The sequence below is a fragment of the Arachis ipaensis genome, chromosome B05 (genome assembly GCF_000816755.2).
Source record: "Arachis ipaensis cultivar K30076 chromosome B05, Araip1.1, whole genome shotgun sequence".
NCBI classification, from domain to species: domain Eukaryota; kingdom Viridiplantae; phylum Streptophyta; class Magnoliopsida; order Fabales; family Fabaceae; genus Arachis; species Arachis ipaensis.
Window position 1 is genome coordinate 140,465,745 of NC_029789.2, and position 22,534 is coordinate 140,488,278.

Here is a 22,534-nt window from a genome sequence, read left to right on the forward strand (position 1 = left end):
AAGGCAACTGTTGCAAAGGTCCACATGTTACTAATTGCAAGAACCATTTTTCCATTTGTTAGAACGAACCATTTTACTATTTTTATTTCGTGTAGACTTAATGCATAACGAGTATATTTGATGGTTATTCTATAATTTATGAGATAGTTTAATAAAGTTGTACCTGATTTCTACATGCTTTACTGTATAGTTTTTCGGTACGTAGCTGTTCGTTATAGACATTGTTTTTACGTATTTTTAATGAACTAAAGTGGATGTTCATTTCCATAGGTGATCAGATGTTCATTTTTACTCTAAGCATGGATGGTTAGCTGTGAGTTTTCGTGTGTGTAGCACTTGGTTGTTATGTTTTGATTTTGACCTAGTTAGACTGGATGTTCATTATAGTAAGGTATAGGATGTTCAGTTTAGCTATCACCTATTTCAGCGTGCACAAATATGGCAACTTTACCAAACAATTGATAAATCCGGGATTCTAACATATAAAAAAACATAGATAATGTTTAGGTAACATAACCAATAAATCATTGTACTGTAGAAAAACAAAATATGTCCTGGAATCAAGTCTTTCTAATGTGACAAAAAACAAATCCCTAAGCATGTCAGCAGTAAGTAAACTCAGTAGAATCTGGAAGTTCAATTCATTGTAACTAATCCTAAGTAAGCAACTTCTTCCTCCCTTTGCGCATTGCCCCCTTCGGTAATCCCTCCGCACGTTCAATCAATGACCGTGTGCTAGGTGCAGTGTATGGTGAACTAACGTCCTTCTTCTTGTTCCGTGGTGCATTGCGACGAACAGGTTTAACCCTTTCACTCAATAATGAAACAAGCTGATGAACCAATGCATTGCGTGGGCCACAAATTATGTCTAGCATCAACTCCATCCTGTATGAACTGAGAGAATCCTGTACGTAGATTTATCAGGCGATCTAGTGTTAAGAATCGTTATAGTGATATTTTTACAGCACGAATAATGAGAATTGTGAAAATATTTATTTAACAAACCTCGTCCCATTCTTCTGTCCAACTTTCAATGAACTTAATAACGCACATGCCACAATCAAAGCTACAGGAAAATAAATTACTTTTGCTATTAGGATGAGGAAAACTTTTAACATGCTACGCCCAATTATTGAAAGAAATCTAAAGAAGCCTCAAATTTGGTTTTATTTTGATCTCACTTGTTCGGTTGATTTGGAACCCTAGCGTAGGAATGAGCTGGGCCGTACGGAGTCCGAACGAATCCAGGAATAGCAATGCTTGCCATATCCTCACACAGTCTCCCCTGAAAACCATAGAATGAACATAGTGGAACAAAACCCTATTGAATTAAATAACATAGCTATATATTGAATAAAAGAAGTACAGTATCTTACCACATATGCATCAAGTTTATCTCGTTTGTCATCTTCTGGTGCAGAATGCAAACTGTCGAGTATAACTATGCGCTTCGCATTCACCTCAAATGCATATACCCACCAATGGCCCCTCCAACAATAAGGAAATAACCACTGCAGCAAATAGTACATATGACTGAGTTTGTCTCCTGAGTAAACAAAAATAAAACCCCAAAAAAACTTATTGATCTCCCTCGAGCATTCAATAACCAAACATCCTCGAATTATATGACAACCTAATTCCAACAGCATAGTATGCTAAAGTCATTCAACATAATAACATGGAAAAACCCAATACCAAAATATGGAAATAAAAACACCCATAAGAAAAATTGGTCACAGTGACCCCCCGTTCCAGATTTAACCATGTAATTATTAGTTGAATCACAAGACCGGGTTAGGGATTGGAAAAAAATCGTGGTAAAATAATAAACAAGCCGCATAAACCAATACCAGGTTCAAGGAGGATATAAACAGTTCAAAACAAAACAGCAACTCACCCAGTTTCTCTTTGCTGCTATTGCCTTGTCAAAGAACCTAGTATCCTCACCAAAGCTTGGACTAAGATCATCATAAATTGGTCTCACACTGTCAATAAATGAAGCAAGGCTATCATTTCGTGTGACGGATTCCTGCCAACCCACAAACATAGCAAGAATCCCGATAAAATCTTTTCCAAATTGTAATGAGAAGAATGTAATTACCAATATACCTGGACACACGCAATAGAAATCTCGCTTGAATCTAGATGAGTCGGTGTTGTTTAAAGAGTAGCAAACCCATTGAATTACCTACACAGTTTATTTAGCTAGTGAAAGCTAAACCCCCGATATAAAGATAGTGAATAAAAATGCATGATTCAGTTCATATACTTACGCAGCTGTTGACCCAACTGCGGGGTTTCAAGGTCCAGAAGTCCTTCCTTTGTAATACCATGTAGTCCCGCCCTTCATACTTAGCTAAATCTTGATCTTCATCCAAGGACGAGCTAACTATCCATGTTCTGATTTGTTCCTCCTTAGTCTCCTCCAACTTTATATTTTTCAGGGTTGGATGAATTGAATGTAACGGGAAAGGGGTTGGAGTCTTTTCAAACTGAGTTAAACCGAGTGAAAAGCTCAGTCTCCCTGGACTCGGTGTATGGTAGCTTGATTTGTTTGGCAAGACCGTTTGCAGGGGCTGCATGATGATGGCATTTGTTTCGCGCCCCTGTTCAACACTATTGAGCACTTGCTCAAATTCAGGACACTGAACGATCGAGATGTCGAACTCGCTGCAAACGAATGCGACATGTAGTTAGCTAAAATTACAAGTTATGCCTAGCGAGACGGGTAATCACATGGCATGGGTATGAAATATAAAGAAGAGAAGCATACAGCAAGGTAATCCAGAAACAACTAACCGGTCAAAATCATAGTCACTGAGCTGTACAAGTGCTGCTGGCATTGTGTGTGGAGATCCATTTTTTAGGTCAGTGTTTGCTTCTTGATGACTATTATGATTGCCCTTGAACACGGGATCTGCTTGTTTCACATCATGTGGCGGAGGCTGCTGTTGGAATAATCGTATCCTTCTAGCAAGCGGCACGTCGTCATCATCATCAAAATCTGGGACTACCAATGATGCAGCATTGCTTCCTGCTAAATTTTCTCTTGCAATTGCTTTTTTGGTGCCGCGTCTAGAACGGCTTTTGCAGACAGGCAACTTTCTCCTCGTGCCTGTCTTGGATTCCTATGCGGTAAATTCATGTATATTGTCATTTGCAAAAAAAATAATGAAACTCTTCATCATAGATATTGTCATTTGAATATAAAAATAAACAAACATGATAATAACGTAGGTAATCCTAATTTACAACTACATGCACATCACAGCATGTTGCACACCAGCCAATGAAGGAATGTCCAAAGATTAAGAAGGATGCATGAAAATATTAACAAAAATGAATCAGAAATTAGGAAGTGAACATCCAATTCAATTTATAACATGAGCTATCATAAAGAAAGCATATCACCTTATCTGCCTCCTTATAGCTTGGTTGAGATGTAGTCTTGCCTTGGATAGATGGAGATTGGTCAGTGTCCTTGCAAGGCCTCTTACACCCTGCTTTCTCGTTAACTGCTTTACTCGAAGACTGTTTCTTATGTTTATTCTCTTTCATTGCATTGTTTACTAGGCGACCCTGTGTGTTCAACAATGGACAAGAAATAGATAGAAAAAACTAACGTGATCTTTAAAGCGCTAAGGAAACAGAACAAACAGACAATCGTTCGTCAAAATTAACCATCTAAAGCCATACTATAGTGAACATCCAAAACACTACTACAATGAACATCCACAACTACAATCAACCAACTAGGCAGCCCCTAAAAGCAACTGTATAAGAAGCCATCCAAATAAAGAAATCATAAGTTATCTATCCAGTTCAGATTATAACCTAATTTGAGAATGCTAAATCCATCTATTTAATTAACAAACTCAACTCAAATTAACCCTTATTAAAAATAAGACACAGTAGCTGTATTCAAACAAGCTGCCAACATAAGAACATGTAAATATCATTCACGGGCATTGAATTCAGCTCTGCCAAAGTTCATTTATAACCACCATGTATCAAAACAAGCCATGCAACCACATAAGGAAGTAACTTTAGAATTTTGTAATCACAAAATCTATGATAAGGATCAACCATCCTACCACACAAGTAAGGAACCAATTAAATGAGCTCACGAGCTATCAGAAGGAAAGCAAATCACCTTTTTCGCCTTCTTGTAGCTTCGATGAGGTGTAGTCTTCCCTTGGGTAGACGGTGATTGGTCAATGTCCTTGCGGGCCCTTTTACACTGTCCTCTCTCGTTAACTACTTCACTCGAAGAATGCTTCTTCTTTTTTCTCCGGTTCCTTGCATTGTTGACTATGCAGCCCTGTGTGTTCAACATTAGGCAATATAGAGATGAAAAAAATCAACGTGAACCGCCAATTGCATTTTTGTTCAACTAAATTATGAAAAATACATTATTAGAGTTTGAACCTGTGAGATAACATGGTCGGCCTTCTTATCAAGTTCATCATTGGTCCATTCCACAATCCAAGGCTCGGGTACTCGACATGCATGCAACGGACCATGCTTTAATCGGTGAAAGTACAAAACCTATACAGAAATATGTTACATTTTAGGAATTACACCTACAACCGTACATTGGTTTTAAATTTAAGTAATTTATTGCCATTACCAGCAACACGAACATGCACCCCCCGCATGTTTTCTGGTTCTCGTCTTGAAATTTCCTTATCGCATCTCGCGACCACTTTAATATGTGATACGGCCAATGAAACCTCCTAGGGTTCGAGACATCCAATGTTGGAGGGAGGTGCCACGGAGAAATAGTCTGCTGGCTTGTGGGGTTCAGAAATATCTTCAAAACAACCATGATAAAGTACCTTCTAAATGTCATCCTCTGTTGCTCGGTCTCCATTGGACAAGCAAATACTAAGTCCCGCAGTTGGGTTGTAGTTTTCTTCTGAAATTGTCTCTTAATTGCCAAATGCGATTCATTTTTTTCTGCAGTTTGGGAATTGGGTCCTGTTCCGAGGGTTACCTGAAACTAGAGGTCGATCTCGGATGAGATCTTCTGTATTGGTCGGAGATGGTGTGTCCGGCTGGCTGGTGGCGGCCAGAGCTGTCGTGCCTGACTTGTTGGACTTGCTGCACTGCTGATCCTTGGTCACCGGAGGGTGGGGGTACCTGCAAGAGACTCTGATGCTTAAGTTAGCACGGGTATTAAGCAGGTTTATTGTAGAATAAGAGTATGAGTTATACCTGGGTGCTCCAGTGTATTTATAGTGGTGTAGAGTGACCTTTTTAGATAAGATAAGTTAGTTATCTTATCTTATCTTATCTTATGGTGAGGTCAGCTTATCTTCAACGGAACTGCCCTTCTCTCTGTAGGCTTGGGCTGCCTTTGGATTGGGCTGTGTCCCTTCATTTGGGCCGTTTAATGGGCTTTCCTGTCGATATGGCCGAGTTCTTCGCAAAGAAGTCGGTCCGCTTGACCTGAATAGGTCGGTCGCTTTGCTACTGAACATCCCGGTTCGGACACCTCGACCCAGGGTATGAACAGTGCCCCTGCTTGAGCTCGGTTTTCTTTTTTGAGGCCGAGTTCTCAACTTCGGTCCTTCTCTAGAGAGCCGAACTCAAGCACTTTGTCGATTCCTTTGTAGAAGCCTTTTTTGAATGTAGAACGTTTTTTCCTCTAAAAGCGTGCACTTTTATATCGGCGCTTTGGGAACGTGCGAGGGTTTAATGCTTTCATTAATTTAACATTAATTGCCCCGTTTCCTTTTTGGCTCTTTATTTTGATTTTGAAAACCCAGAAACGGTTTCTCTCCTTCGCCCTTTTCGTAACTTCTTCGCACTTATCCCTTCATTCTCTGCCTTTCACCCACATTTCAGCTTTTCCTGCGTTGCGGCGTCGCTTGGTGATTTTTCTGAAGCTTCTGTTTTCGCCTGTTGTTCCGCGTTTTTCCCTGCGACATTGCTTTTGTTCGTGCTTTTTTGCTCGTGAGAGGGCGACTCCAGTTTTCGTCTTCCATCCTCAATTTCTTTGAAGCTGGCTGCTTTTTCCAGGTTGGTACTCACTTTCTTGCTTCCTTCATAGCTTCGTCTTCAGTTTTTTAGTGAAGCTTTGATTTTGTTATGTTTGAAAGTTTGAATCTTTTTCGTGGTCTTGTATTTGCTTGTCACTGTAATATGTTTTTCTTGACTTTCTTTTATGCATTCTCCTGGCATTTCCGTCGAGGCTTTCTAGGGTTTTATTGTTGCTTCTGGTTGTTTCCTGTCTGATACCGATAGAAAATCTGCATCTGTTCCTTGCTTTGTTTGGAGATTTCTTTTTGTCTGATTCTGAAAAAGTTTGCACCTTTGATGGTTTCTACATGGCGTGCTTTGATTTTGGGAATGCTTTTTGCTTGGTAGACCGAAATGACTTTCTGTGTTTTACTTTGATGAAGAATGTTTGCTGTTTGAATTCTTTCTGAGAGATGCTGGGGTGCGAGCTGTAGATTTTCCTGGAAACCTTGCTTTGTTACTTCCTCCAAAGGATGCCCCAGGACTTTGGTTTGAGTCTTGGGGTTTTTCTTTTCTGTTTCTTGGCCTGTATCGTATTAACCGAGTTGTTTTCTCCCTTGTCCGAGATGTTTTTAGTAACCCCCTCTTCTTTTCTTATTTGTAGGATTAGTTGGCCTCATGTCTTCTCGCAATAACATTGTAGAGATGTCTTCCAGAGTTCCCGAGGGGATGTCCGATTGGCTGGACTCCCTTGTTTTGTTGTGTGTTTCTGTTGTGGATGCTGAATTTTGCACAGAGCTGAGGAAGCGCCATAGGATTTGTGGTAACGGTACCTGTGAAGGGGATTACGAGCTTGTTGCCACTGATTCTGATGAGAGAGTTTGTTTTTCGACTTCCGTCAAGGGGGAGCGTCCCTCCTTCTATGCTTATGAATACTTCTTCAGCCAATTAAACGTTACTTTCCCTTTTACTGCTTTTGAAACTGACTTGTTGTGGTCCTGTAACATTGCTCCGTCCCAGCTTCATACTAACTCTTGGGGTTTTATCAAAATATTTCAACTTCTTTACCAGGAGTTGGGCGTAACCCCTTCTGAAACCCTTTTCCTTTATCTTTTTGTCTCGGCCAAGCCCGGAGGTACTTCCAAAAAGAAAGCTTCCTGGGTTTCTTTCAGATCGCCCCAGGGGCATAAAGTTTTTGCCATGTATGATGAGTCGTTTAAAGATTTTAAGAACTATTTCTTCCGAATCCGTGCTATTGAGGGGGTCCACCCCTTTTTTCTTGATGAAAATGATGAGCCTGCTTTTCCTCTAGAGTGGCAAAAGAATGTAAGAGTGCCACGTTACACATGGGAGATGCTTAGTGAGGTTGAGCGAGCCTTTGTAGTTGTTCTTGAAGATTTGTGGGGGAGGCCTCCCCATCTGGACACGAAGAGATTTTTGAGTGATTAATCTTTGGTTCGGGCTGCTTTGGGTATTGTCTGATTTGTTTTTATACTTGCTTCCGAGCTTTTCTTCTCCTATGTTGTAACTTGTCTTTTTGATTTTGTGTTTTTCAGAGATGTCGAAGAATAATGATTCTATGAAGGCCTACAAGAAGGCGAAGAAGGCGACTGCTGCTTTAAACATCTCGGCCAAGGCGGCCGGAGAGGGATCTTCTCAGGTTCCAGTTAAACCTCCTATACCAAGTTCTCCCGGGCCGAGGAAAGCAATTCCTACTCCTCGGGTTCGTCTGGTCGATCCTCCACAATCTTCTGCTGCAGCTTCTGGTGCCCCTCCTAGTAAGAAACAAAAAACCACTGAGCCTTTCGACCTTGATGCCCCAAACTTTGATGCGATTGAGTTTGTGGATCAACAAATCGGCCCTTATGGTGTTCTTTCTATGGACGACGTGTCGCTTCTTCATCATTTTGATTATATAACTCGGAGTGGTATTAAGTTGGCACACATGGGAGCGGCCTTATATCGAACTGCTCAAAGTCTTCCTCTCCATGCCACTAAAGCTTTCATGGAGGAGGCCAAACAGGAGTTTGATCGGATGAAAGGTTTGAAGGAGGAGCTTGAAGTGAGGGTGGCCAGGTTGGAAAAATATTTGGAGAATGAGAAGGCAAGTTCCACTTCTCTGGCGGCTTTTGTGAGACTGGCCGAGGACACGGCTGTGAGACACAAGGATAGTTATGTGACATCTTATCGGGAGGTGTTGCGTCTGAGAGAGGAGTTGGAGAATGCCCGAGCTAATTATTCCGAACTCCAAGGTCATCTTGTTGGCAGCGTAACTGCTGCCTATGAGAACCTGAAGGAACAAGTTCGGGTTATTGCTCCCGAGGCCGACCTGACCCTCTTTAGCTTAGATAACGTTGTCAGAGATGGCAAGGTTGTCCCTGATGACGAGGATGAGGATGATGTCGAACTTCCCCCCGTATCCTCTGCCAAGGTGTCAACTCCTGTCGTTCCCACCGAGGTCAGCCCTCCTGCTTCTGATCCTGACTGTCAGATCTTAAACCGGGATGATGGTATTGTGGATGCTGTTCCTCTCCAGACTCGCCCTCCGTCTCCTCGAACTGATGCTGCTAAATAGTCTTCTGGCCCTTAGCCCATTTGTTCTGGATATTTTCGTAGTTGGCCCGGCTTGTGGGATTTTTAAACTCTTTTTGTTAACTGTTGATATTTTCTCGTTGCTTGCCTAGCAACCTTTTGTTTTGATAAACAAAAGTAACTTTCTAGCTTTTGAGGTAGATTTTGGTAGCCTCCGAATCTTTATAACTTTGTGGATTATATCATGCTTTCACGCTTAACTTGGTATCTTTTTGTTTTCTGAGGATGTTGGAGCCTTGCAGCTCGACCTTTTTGGATTGCTTTGTACTTGAATCCTTTTGTGGTTGTGGTTATGTGGGTCTAACTTGTTCTTCAATTTTCTCGTTCTTGCTTGTGTTTCTGACGATCTATGACCGATTTCTTCAAGTTGGTCCTCCAAGTTGTTTTTGTAATCCTCTTTCTTGGATCTTTGTTAGATCTCTTTCAGGGACTACTTTTATAACTTTGTTTAGTAGTAGGAGTCTGACTTCGTTATGTCGGTCTCCTTTAAGTTATTTTGTAAATAACTTTTTAGTGGTAGGAGTCCGACTTCGTTATATCGGTCTCCTTTAAGTTACTTTTGCAAATAACTTTTTAGTAGTAGGAGTCCGACTTCGTTATATCGGTCTCCTTTAAGTTATTTTTGCGAATAACTTTTTAGTAGTAGGAGTCCGACTTCGTTATATCGGTCTCCTTTAAGTTATTTTTGCAAATAACTTTTTAGTGGTAATAACTTTTTAGTGGTAGGAGTCCGACTTCATTATATCGGTCTCCTTTAAGTTATTTTTGCAAATAACTTTTTAGTAGTAGGAGTCCGACTTCGTTATATCGGTCTCCTTTAAGTTATTTTTGCAAATAACTTTTTAGTAGTAGGAGTCCGACTTCGTTATATCGGTCTCCTTTAAGTTATTTTTGCAAATAACTTTTTAGTAGTAGGAGTCCGACTTCGTTATATCGGTCTCCTTTAAGTTATTTTTGTAGTCCTCTTTTTTGGACCTTTGTCAGGTCTCTTTCAGGGACTACTTTAAGTTAAAGTAATTCTCTTTAATAGGGTTGGCCAGACCTCTTTCCAGGGTTTACTTATAACTTGGGTTGACTTGGTCCGACTTCTTAACGTCGGCCAGTCTTTAAGTTATTATTTTAGCAATCCGTAAGACCTCGTCAGGTTTTTTTTTAGTTCTGTGTTCATCTTTGCCGATTTGTAGAAAGTGGTTGTCATCTCTAGGTCGTCCTTTTGGTGAATCGCGTTTTCACCTTTATCGGACGGTTATCTTTATCGTGATCGTGCAGCAAAATTATTTTTCACTTTCTGCCGATCGGTTGCTTTATAATCGGACGATGAATGCTTCAGATTAATACGTCTTGAACACTTGTAGAATATCTAAGATATATTTTATTCAAAGGAAAAGTGCAAATATATACATATGGGATCATCCTTTTAAGGCGGATAGTGTCTGAGTCTCAACTTGGTGCCTCGTTAAAAAACCTTTTCAGGAAAAAGAGTGCATCCAACAATGAGATCTTTATCTTTTCTAACCGTAGTACCTTTTTAGGTTGCAGGCGTGCCATGATCTGGGAAGCTCTCGTCCATCGAGTTCGGACAGTCTGTAGTAGCCCTTCCCAAGTACTTCTACAACTCGGTAGGGTCCTTTCCAGTTTGCTGTCAAATTTCCTTCTCCTGGTCGAGTTGTTCCGATATCATTTCGGATTAGGATGAGATCGACTTCCGTGAAACTTCTCGGCACTACCCTTTGACTATATCTGGAAGCCATTCGACGTTTTAGTGCTTCTTCCCTGATCCGAGCTCTTTCTTGGATTTCGGGTAGCAGGTCGAGCTCTTCCTTCTGGAGTTGGGAGTTTGCTTCTTCATTGTAATGAACTACTCTGGGCGATCCTTCCTCAATCTCTATTGGAATCATTGCCTCCATTCCATATGCTAATCGGAAGGGGGATTCCTTTGTGGTGGAATGTGGCGTCGTTCGATATGCCCATAGGACCTGTGGAAGCTCTTCTGCCCATGCTCCCTTTGCATCTTGTAATCTCCGTTTTAACCCGGCCAATATAACTTTGTTAGCAGCTTTGGCCTGTCCATTGGCTTGTGGATGTTCAACGGAGGTGTACTGGTGCTTTATATTCAAGTCGGCTACTAGTCTTCTGAAGCCTGCGTCTGTGAATTGGGTGCCATTGTCTGTGGTTATGGAGTATGGAATCCCAAACCTCGTGACAATGTTCCTGTATAGGAATTTCCGACTTCTTTGAGCGGTGGCGTTGGCTAGGGGTTCTGCCTCAATCTATTTTGTAAAATAGTCTACTCCGACTATGAGAAATTTTACTTGTCCTGATCCCTAGGGAAAGGGTCCGAGAAGATCAAGTCCCCATTTTGCAAACGGCCAAGGTGAAGTCACGCTGATGAGCTCTTCTAGCGGGGCGATGTGAAAGTTGGCATGTTTCTGACATGGTGGACATGTCTTTACAAATTCTGTAGCTTCTTTCTGTAGAGTTGGCCAACAGAACCCCACCCGGAGTACTTTTTTGGCGAGAGCCCGTGCTCCAAGATGATTGCCACAAATGCCGACGTGTACTTCTTCTAGTACTTCCCTTGTGTTGGAGGTCGGTACGCATTTTAGTAATGGTATTGAGATCCCTCTTTTGTAGAGGATGTTGTTTATGATGGTGTAGTACTGTGCCTCCCTTTTTAACCTCTTTGCCTCCTTTTCTTCTGTAGGGAGTGTTCCTGTTTTGAGGTAGTTGATTATGGGGGTCATCCATCCTTGGTCCTGGTTTATTATGGCCAGGACTTTTCCCTCTTCCGAGATTGATGGGTTCTGTAGTATTTCCTGAATGAGGCTTCTATTGTTGCCCCCTGGTTTGGTGCTGGCTAGTTTCGAGAGTGCGTCAGCTCGGGCATTCTGTTCGCGGGGTATGTGGCAGATCTTATATTCCCCGAGTTGTCCGAGCTGTTCCTTGGTTTTATCCAAATATTTTTTCATAGTAGGGTCTTTGGCTTGATAACTCCATATTATCTGTGAGGTGACTACTTGTGAATCGCTGTAAATGTTGAGTTTTTGAACTCCAACCTCTTTAGCCAGCTTCAAACCAGCTAATAAGGCTTCATACTCGGCCTGGTTGTTCGAGGCCGGGAACCCGAACTTGAGGGAGAGCTCGACTTGGGTTCCTTGATTGCTTTCTATTATCACGCCTGCGCCACTTCCCATTTTATTTGAAGAACCATCCACATAAAAATTTCATTCTGTGGGGGTTTCCAGGGCGTCTGTGAATTCTGCAACGAAGTCGGCCAGATGCTGCGATTTGATGGCCGTCCGAGGTTCGTATTGGAGGTCGAACTCTGATAACTCTACTACCATTGTAAAATTCTGCCTGCTAAGTCTGTTTTCTACAGTATTCCTTTTATGGGCTGGTTGGTTCGAACCTTAATAGTGTGAGCCTAGAAGTACGGGCGAAGTCGTCGAGATGTTAAAATGAGAGCATAGGCAAACTTTTCTATCTTCTGGTAGTTCAGCTCGGATCCCTGTAGCGCTTTGCTAATGAAGTATACAGGTTGTTTTCCACTTTCGTCTTCTCTGACTAATGCTGAGGCTATTGCCTGGCTTCCTACTGCGAGATATAATATGAGCGGTTCTCCTTCTCGTGGTCGAGATAAGATAGGCGGCCGTCCTAAGAACTCCTTGAAGTCTTGGAAGGCCTGTTCACATTCTGTCGTCCATTCGAACTGCTTTCCCTTCCTTAAAGTAGCATAGAAGGGGAGAGATCTTATCGCTGCCCCTGCTAAGAATCTGGATAGGGCGGCCAATCTTCCGTTGAGTTGCTGCACTTCTTTGACACAAGTGGGGCTCTTCATGTTGAGTATGGCTTGGCATTTATCCAGGTTTGCTTCAATTCCTCTTTGTGTGAGCATGAAACCTAGAAATTTGCCTGCTTCTACTGCAAAGGTGCATTTTGCGGGATTGAGTCGCATGTCATGCTTCCTTATAGTGTTAAACACTTGAGTTAGGTCGGACAGTAGTGTGTCTTCATTTTGTGTCTTTATTAACATGTCGTCCACATATACTTCCATGGTTTTTCCGATGTGGTATGAGAAAACTTTGTTCATTAGTCTTTGATAAGTAGCACCCGCATTTTTGAGATCGAAAGGCATTACGATGTAGCAGTAATTTGCTTTCGGCGTTAAAAACGAGGTCTTTTCTTGATCTGGTGGATACATGGGGATTTGGTTGTATCCCGAATATGCGTCCATAAATGAGAGGTATCTATATCTGGAGGAAGCATCTACTAGAGCATCGATACTTGGGAGTGGGTAAGGATCTTTTGGGCAGGCTTTGTTGAGATCGGTGTAATCAGTACACATTCGCCACTTCCCATTTGATTTTTTCACCAAGACGACGTTGGCTAGCCATAGCGGATACTTGACTTCTCTTATGAATCCTGCCTCCAGTAGTGCCTGTACCTGCTCTTCCACAGCTTGGGATCGCTCAGCTCCCAGCTTCCTTTGTCTCTACTGCACCGGCCGAGATCCTGGGTAGACCGCCAACTTGTGGCTCATTAGCTTAGGGTTTATGCCCGGCATGTCTGCGGCTTTCCATGCAAAGAGGTCAACATTATCTCGTAAGAATTGTATCAGTAATTCTTTTGAGTCTCCTCTTAGGATCGTGCCGCTATCAGTTGTTTTATCCGAGGTGTCTCCGATCTGAATCTTCTCTGTCTCACCTTCTGGCTGCGGACGGAGTTCTTCTCGTCGCTGAACTCCGCCAAGTTCAATTATATGAAACTCTTCCCCTCTGCCTCTGAGGTTTAGACTTTCGTTATAGCAGCGGCGTGCCATCTTTTGATCTGCCTTTATCGTGGCTATCCCTTCTGTAGTTGGGAATTTCATGCATAGATGTGGGGTCAAGACTATCGTGCCGAGTTGATTAAGTGTTGTCTGACCTATTAGAGCATTGTAGGCTGAACTTACGTCGACCACAATGTAGTCTATTTTGAGGGTCCTAGATTGGTTCCCTTTTCCGAAGGTTGTGTGTAGCGATACGTATCCCAATGGTTGTACTGGGGTGTCTCCTAGTCCGAACAGACTATTCGGGTATGCTCTAAGCTCCTTTTCATCTAAGCCGAGTTTGTCGAAGGCTGTTTTGAATAAGATGTCAGCAGAACTCCCTTGGTCTACTAATGTACGGTGTAGATTGGCGTTTGCAAGTATGATAGTGATGACCATGGGATCGTCGTTCCCCGAGATGATGTCGGATGCGTCCTCTTTAGTGAATGTTATCGCCGGGATGTCGGGTGTTTCCTCCTTTCCCTCGACATGATATACTTCTTTGAGATATCTTTTTCGGGATGATTTGGAGATCCCACCTCCTGCGAATCCGCCGTGTATCATGTGAACGTGTCTTTCTGGTGTCCGAGGTGATTGTTCAGCTCGTCCGTCATCTTCGTCCCTTCATCTCTTTCTTTGGTCGTCATCTCGGGTGGCTAGAAATTGATCTAATTTTCCTTCTCTCACCAATTTTTCTATGATATTTTTCAAGTCGAAGCACTCGTTGGTGGAGTGCCCTCGGACTCGATGGTATTCACAATATTCCTTCCGGTTTCTTCCTCCTCTTTTGCCTTTGAGTGGTCGTGCTGGGGGGATTTTCTCTCTGTGGCAGACTTCTTTGTATACGTCGACCAGGAATACCCTGAGAGGAGTGTAGTTATGGTATTTTTTTATTTTCTCCCCCTGTCGATCTTCTTTCCTTTTGGAGTCCTTGTCTTTGTCTCGGTAGGGGGCCCCAGATTTTGAGGTTTCTCCCAGCCGAGCGTTCTCTTCCATGTTGATGTATTTTTCTGCTCGCTCCTGTACTTCGTCTAAGGAGGTAGGGTACTTTTTTGATATAGATTGGATAAAAGGTCCCTCTCGTAGGCCATTGATGAGTCCCATGATGGCAGCCTCTGTTGGTAAACTTTGTATGTCTATGCATGTTTTGTTGAATCTTTCCATGTAGTTGCGGAAACTCTCCCGATCTCCTTGCTTGATCCCTAGTAAACTGGGTGCGTGCTTAGCCTTATCCTTCTGGATGGAAAATCTGGCCAGGAACTTTTTGGCCAGGTCGTCAAAGTTTGAGATGGACTTTGGAGGTAAGTTGTCGAACCATCTGATTGCTGTCTTTGTGAGGGTTGTTGGAAAAGCTTTACAGCGAACGGCATCTGAGGCGTCGGTAAGGTACATTCTGCTTCTGAAATTGCTGAGATGATGGTTGGGATCTGTGGTGCTGTCGTAAAAAATCATATCCGGGAGTTTGAAGTCTTTTGGGATTTTGGTTTTCATGATTTCCCTGGTAAATGGATCTTGTTCTTTGCGTGAATTTTCCTCAGGAGTAGTCCGAGGAGTTTTCGATTTGAGATCGGCTTCTAATTGCTGTAGTTTTTCTTCTAGTTCTCGGCGTCGCCGTACCTCTCTTTGTAGATCCTTTTCGATTTCCCGTTGTTGTTGAGTTTCTTTCTCAAGTTGCTTTAAGCAATCTTGAAGCGCTTCTATTGCTCCCGGTTTTGGTGAGTTCTTGACTCCGTTGGATTCCGGGGTATCTTTCGGTGTGGTGTCCGTGTTTTTGTGCGGCGTTCTATTTTCTAGATCTGAGTCGTGGTCGTTGTCATGGCCGTCCGCCATGGTGTTGGGATGACTTCCAGGTCCCCGACAACGGCGCCAATGTTCCGAGGGTTACCTGAAACTGGAGGTCGATCTCAGATGAGATCTTCTGTATTGGTCGGAGATGGTGTGTCCGACTGGCTGGTGTCGGCCGGAGCTGTCGTGTCCGACTTGTTGGACTTGCTGCACTGCTGATCCTTGGTCACCGGAGGGTGGGGGGTACCTGCAAGAGACTCCGATGCTTAAGTTAGCACAGGTATTAAGCAGGTTTATTGTAGAATCAGAGTATGAGTTATACCTGGGTGCTCCAGTGTATCTATAGTGGTGTAGAGTGACCTTTTTAGATAAGATAAGTTAGTTATCTTATCTTATCTTATCTTATGGTGAGGTCAGCTTATCTTCAACGGAACCGCCCTCTCTCTGTAGGCTTGGGCTGCCTTTGGATTGGGCAGTGTCCCTTCATTTAGGCCCTTTAATGGGCTTTCCTGTCGATTTGGCCGAGTTCTTCGCAAAGAAGTCGGTCCGCTTGACCTGAATAGGTCGGTCGCTTTGCTACTGAACATCCCGGTTCGGACACCTCGACCCAGGGTATGAACAGTAGTGTAGAGTGACCTTTTTAGATAAGATAAGATAGTTATCTTATCTTATCTTATGGTGAGGTCAGCTTATCTTCAACGGAACCGCCCTTCTCTCTGTAGGCTTGGGCTGCCTTTGGATTGGGCTGTGTCCCTTCATTTGGGCCCTTTAATGGGCTTTCTTGTTGATTTGGCCGAGTTCTTCGCAAAGAAGTCGGTCCGCTTGACCTGAATAGGTCGGTCGCTTTGCTACTGAACATCCCGGTTCGGACACTTCGACCCATGGTATGAACAGTGCCCCTGCTTGAGCTCGGTTTTCTTTTTTGAGGCCGAGTTCTCAACTTCGGTCCTTCTCTTAGTAGAGCCGAACTCAAGCACTTTGTCGATTCCTTTGTAGAAGCCTTTTTTGAATGTAGAACGTTTTTTTCTCTAAAAGCGCGCGCTTTTATATCGGCGCTTTGGGAACGTGCAAGGATTTAATGCTTTCATTAATTTTAACATTAATTGCCCCGTTTCCTTTTTGGCTCTTTATTTTGATTTTGAAAACCCAGAAACGGTTTCTCTCCTTCGCCCTTTGCGTAACTTCTTCGCACTTATCCCTTCATTCTCTGCCTTTCACCCACATTTCAGCTTTTCCTGCGTTGCGGCGTCGCTTGGTGATTTTTCTGAAGCTTCTGTTTTTGCCTGTTGTTCCGCGTTTTTCCCTGCGACATTGCTTTTGTTCGTGCTTTTTTGCTCGTGAGAGGGCGACTCCAGTTTTCGTCTTCCATCCTCAATTTCTTTGAAGCTTGCTGCTTTTTCCAGGTTGGTACTCACTTTCTTGCTTCCTTCATAGCTTCGTCTTCAGTTTTTTAGTGAAGCTTTGATTTTTTTTATGTTTGAAAGTTTGAATCTTTTTCGTGGTCTTGTATTTGCTTGTCACTGTAATGTTTTTTTCTTGACTTTCTTTTATAAATTCTCCTGGCATTTCCGTCGAGGCTTTCTAGGGTTTTATTGTTGCTTCTGGTTGTTTCCTGTCTAATACCGATAGAAAATCTGCATCTGTTCCTTGCTTTGTTTGGATATTTCTTTTTGTCTGATTCTGAAAAAGTTTGCACCTTTGATGGTTTCTACTTGGCGTGCTTTGATTTTGAGAATGCTTTTTGCTTGGTAGACCGAAATGACTTTCTGTGTTTTACTTTGATGAAGAATGTTTGCTGTTTGAATTCTTTCTAAGAGATGCTGGGGTGCGAGTTGTAGATTTTTCCTGGAAACCTTGCTTTGTTACTGCCTCCAAAGGATGCCCCAGGACTTTGGTTTGAGTCTTGGGATGTCCGATTGGCTGGACTCCCTTGTTTTGTTGTGTGTTTCTGTTGTGGATGCTGAATTTTGCACAGAGCTGAGGAAGCGCCATAGGATTTGTGGTAACGGTACCTGTGAAGGGGATTACGAGCTTGTTGCCCCTGATTCTGATGAGAGAGTTTGTTTTCCGACTTCCGTCGAGGGGGAGCGTCCCTCCTTCTATGCTTACGAATACTTCTTCAGCCAATTAAACGTTACTTTCCCTTTGACTGCTTTTGAAACTGACTTGTTGTGGTCCTGTAACATTGCTCCGTCCCAGCTTCATCCTAACTCCTGGGGTTTTATCAAAATATTTCAACTTCTTTGCCAGGAGTTGGGCGTAACCCCTTCTGAAACCCTTTTCCTTTATCTTTTTGTCTCGGCCAAGCCCGGAGGTACTTCCAAAAAGAAAGCTTCCTGGGTTTCTTTCAGATCGGCCCAGGGGCATAAAGTTTTTGCCATGTATGATGAGTCGTTTAAAGATTTTAAGAACTATTTCTTCCGAATCCGTGCTATTGAGGGGGTCCGCCCCTTTTTTCTTGATGAAAATGATGAGCCTGCTTTTCCTCTAGAGTGGCAAAAGAATGTAAGAGTGCCATGTTACACATGGGAGATGCTTAGTGAGGTTGAGCGGGCCTTTGTAGTTGTTCTTGAAGATTTGTGGGGGAGGCCTCCCCATCTGGACACGAAGAGATTTTTGAGTGATCCATCTTTGGTTCGGGCTGCTTTGGATACTGTCTGATTTATTTTTATACTTGCTTCCGAGCTTTTCTTCTCCTATGTTGTAACTTGTCTTTTTGATTTTGTGTTTTTCAGAGATGTCGAAGAATAATGATTCTATGAAGGCCTACAAGAAGGCGAAGAAGGCCACTGCTGCTTTAAACATCTCGGCCAAGGCGGCCGGAGAGGGATCTTCTCAGGTTCCAGTTAAACCTCCTATACCAAGTTCTCCCGGGCCGAGGAAAGCAATTCCTACTCCTCGGGTTCGTCTGGTCGATCCTCCACAATCTTCTGCTGCAGCTTCTGGTGCCCCTCCTAGTAAGAAACAAAAAACCACTGAGCCTTTCGACCTTGATGCCCCAAACTTTGATGCGGTTGAGTTTGTGGATCAACAAATCGGCCCTTATGGTGTTCTTTCTATGGACGACGTGTCGCTTCTTCATCATTTTGATTATATAACTCGGAGTGGTATTAAGTTGGCACACATGGGGGCGGCCTTATATCGAACTGCTCAAAGTCTTCCTCTCCATGCCACTAAAGCTTTCATGGAGGAGGCCAAACAGGAGTTTGATCAGATAAAAGGTTTGAAGAAGGAGCTTGAAGTGAGGGTGGCCAGGTTGGAAAAAGATATGGAGAATGAGAAGGCAAGTTCCACTTCTCTGGCGGCTTCTGTGAGACTGGCCGAGGACACGGCTGTGAGACACAAGGATAGTTATGTGACATCTTATCGGGAGGTGTTGCGTCTGAGAGAGGAGTTGGAGAATGCCCGAGCTAATTATTCCGAACTCCAAGGTCATCTTGTTGGCAGCGTAACTGCTGCCTATGAGAACCTGAAGGAATAAGTTCGGGTTATTGCTCCCGAGGCTGACCTGACCCTCTTTAGCTTAGATAACGTTATCAGAGATGGCAAGGTTGTCCCTGATGACGAGGATGAGGATGATGTCGAACCTCCCCCCGTATCCTCTGCCAAGGTGTCAACTCCTGCCGTTCCCACCGAGGTCAGTCCTCCCGCTTCTGATCCTGACTGTTAGATCTTAAATCGGGATGATGGTACTGTGGATGCTGTTCCTCTCTAGACTCGCCCTCCGTCTCCTCGAACTGATGCTGCTAAATAGTCTTCTGGCCCTTAGCCCATTTGTTCTGGATATTTTCGTAGTTGGCCCGGCTTGTGGGATTTTTAAACTCTTTTTGTTAACTGTTGATATTTTCTCGTTGCTTGCCTAGCAACCTTTTGTTTTGACAAACAAAAGTAACTTTCTAGCTTTTGAGGTAGATTTTGGTAGCCTCTGAATCTTTATAACTTTGTGGATTATATCATGCTTTCACGCTTAACTTGGTATCTTTTTGTTTTCAGAGGATGTTGAACCTTGCAGCTCGACCTTTTTGGATTGCTTTGTACTTGAATCCTTTTGTGGTTGTGGTTATGTGGGTCTAACTTATTCTTCAATTTTCTCGTTCTTGCTTGTGTTTCTGACGATCTATGACCGATTTCTTCAAGTTGGTCCTCCAAGTTGTTTTTGTAATCCTCTTTCTTGGATCTTTGTTAGATCTCTTTCAGGGACTACTTTTATAACTTTGTTTAGTAGTAGGAGTCCGACTTCGTTATGTCGGTCTCCTTTAAGTTATTTTGTAAATAACTTTTTAGTGGTAGGAGTCCGACTTCGTTATATCGGTCTCCTTTAAGTTATTTTTGCAAATAACTTTTTAGTAGTAGGAGTCCGACTTCGTTATATCGGTCTCCTTTAAGTTATTTTTGCAAATAACTTTTTAGTGGTAGGAGTCCGCCTTCGTTATATCGGTCTCCTTTAAGTTATTTTTGTAGTCCTCTTTTTTGGACCTTTGTCAGGTCTCTTTCAGGGACTACTTGTATAACTTTTTAGTTTTGGGCTGTCTTTGTTATGTCGGGCCCTTCTAAGTTAAAGTAATCCTCTTTAATAGGGTTGGCCAGACCTCTTTCCAGGGTTTACTTATAACTTGGGTTGACTTGGTCCGACTTCTTAACGTCGGCCAGTCTTTAAGTTATTATTTTAGTAATCCGTAAGACCTCGTCAGGTTCTTTTTTAGATTACTTTTGATAACTTCTTACATTATTCTGTGTTCATCTTTGCCGATTTGTAGAAAGTGGTTGTCATCTCTAGGTCGTCCTCGGAACAGGTCCCCTGCACGAAACAAAACAGTTTACCACTATCAGTACGTGTCAACATCGGAATATGCATTACCACACATCAAAAGCTTTACATCTTACATAATGTACACTAACCTTGAGAAGGTATGCCGAATAGATTGCCGATAAGTTCTGCAGTAATGCGAATGTCCCCGGCGTCGACCCTGAGAGTATTTGTCTCCACGTCATAGGCCCTTGCTAGTTGGAGCATGATGCTCTGCTTCACATGCCATTGAGGTACCCGGCGTAGGAAATCAAATCCAATGGCCTCAATCTCGGCCAACTTACCTTGCTCATTATGTCGTTCCAAGTGGGTAAATAAGTTGTTAATGTAGTAAGGTGAGCAACGCGTCTCGACTAGTTTCTGTTGAGCAAAACAAGTATGGATCAGCAGAAGGTGGTAAAAAATACCCAGATATATTCATTTACTCATGTAATCAATGGGATACCTTTTTACCCATCTGATTTTGTCTTCGGCCGGTTTAGAGATAGGTTTGTCTTTTGCTTAGTCTGGTGTAGTTGCTGTTTTCCACTAGCTGCATTATTGCAAGTACTAATTACTTAAATAAAATCTCAGCAACAGTCCAAGATGGTCTCAAAATCAATTCCAGAGGCAGTTAACAATAAAAAAAATAGTCTAATAATATATATAGTGACATAAAAAATTTAAAGACGACCACTCTATTATTTTATGGACTAATTAATATTAAACATTCAACCTGTTCTATAAAAATAAAGGTCAACAATTGATAGAATTCACGTAGAAAAAATTCTACCAAAGTCGTCATGTAATAAGATCACACATGAATGTTCATCCAAAGTGAGTAACAAGGTGAGCCACATTAATTTTATTTATTTTTAATGGTGTAAGAAAACTAAAATTTTGTAAATAGCATTCCAAATTGCTAAAACCAAGCCAACAAAAAATTCTGAAATTACATAATGTTAATCTTTTTATGAATATTTTTTATCAGTATTAGTAAAATTTATGGATACAAATAATTGTTTTTTTCTGAAAAAAAGACAAACAGAAACAAATCTTGAAAATGATGTGGAGGCCTTATACATATGTTCCATACACTTTTCTAATAAACAGGACCAACGAAGATGAAAAAATAAATCAATAAATAAATAAGAGCTCCAGTAGACAAAATGATCATAGGAATAAAAAAAGAAAAGCACACCATTTTGTCCAAAGCACTCACAATTCACAAAACCTTAAAAAAAAAAGCAAAATATCCAAAACACTAATGAATAATTTTCTATTGCTGGATTATCTAGATACAAGACTAGTATATGGCACACCACTTTATTTATTTAGAAACTAGAGAGAAAATGATAGAGATCAGCGAGATAAAGAACAAAGAGGGCGAAATAATCAAAGTGGGTTACATCTAACAAATTGGGATCCAATTTTTGAAAGTCTGGAGATGAAGTTAAAACATAACATCTCTAAAATACTGCTCTTTATAACAATAATAATTACTTCATCTTAAAAACAAGAACACTCACTACTCTGCAAGGAAACACAAAATTAAAAATAAAAAAAAAACACCCCCAATTAAATCAATTAAAACAAAACTAACTAATCTATGAACACCATTACCATCTAATCAGTAGAGTCAATTTGTATCATTCATCACAAATATTTTTTTTATCCTAAATGCAATTTTGCCGTCCAGGTTTAAAAATCATAACGGTCCAGTCCTGAGATGAAAATAATTTTAAATTTATTACAAACCAATAACAACTAGTTCAGGTAACTATTTGGCTGTAGCGGCGAGAGCAACATAGCAGGAATTAGAAATTGTTCAGAATTGAGAAAATTCGCCAAAACTAACCATCCAATATCCTACTAAAGTAACCATCCAACAAATATCAACCAATTTTCAACGATGGTCAGCCATTATACGTCACGTTGCATGCACATGGTCCGCACCGAAAAAGACAAAAAATTTTCAAACTTAACTCATATATAAACACGATTCCAAACTTTTCCGACCTTTTCCGCGCTAAAAAAAATCATGAAGAACTTCAACAACCTAAACTAACTACAAAAATGGCTCCTATCTCACCATGGCTAATCACGCATTTCATCAACAAAATCTTTCTACAATCAAACATGCAACCGCGATTACCAATCAAAAACCGAACTACCTCACCCACTTACCTTGGATGGTTAGGATTCTTCCGGTGAAGATGTTCGTTGTCTTTCCGGTGAACCGTTGAGTAGCAGGCGGCTGGGTTGCAGTTCTGATCGGCGGCTGGGTTGCAGCGAATGCCGGATGCTCAGCGACGACGTCGTGCTTGAGGGCAACAAACAGATCACTTGCGTTCACCTGTGACCTTCCTTGGTTGCAGGTTGCGGGGCTCAGGGTTCTAGCGCAGTCAGGGTCTCTGCAACGAATTGGGAGGGTTTGAGTGGGAGAGGAGAAACGGCGATAAAAAGAAATTGGGGATTTGGGAAAAAAGTGGAAATAGTAAAAATATGGTGGTGTGTTAAAGTAAACAGCCATAATAGAATTAGGGTTAATTTTCTGCTTTAATTTCAATTGGGCCTAATAAAAAAATTTATTGTAGCTA

General features: G+C 42.0%; 1 long non-coding RNA gene across 1 annotated transcript; it reads right to left on the minus strand.

Moving 5' to 3' along the window:
• Positions 20,286 to 22,193, minus strand: LOC110262620. Its single transcript, XR_002347491.1, has 3 exons — positions 22,122 to 22,193; positions 20,401 to 20,487; positions 20,286 to 20,315 (listed from the first exon to the last, which is right to left on the minus strand). It is a non-coding gene; the product is annotated as an uncharacterized LOC110262620 (long non-coding RNA).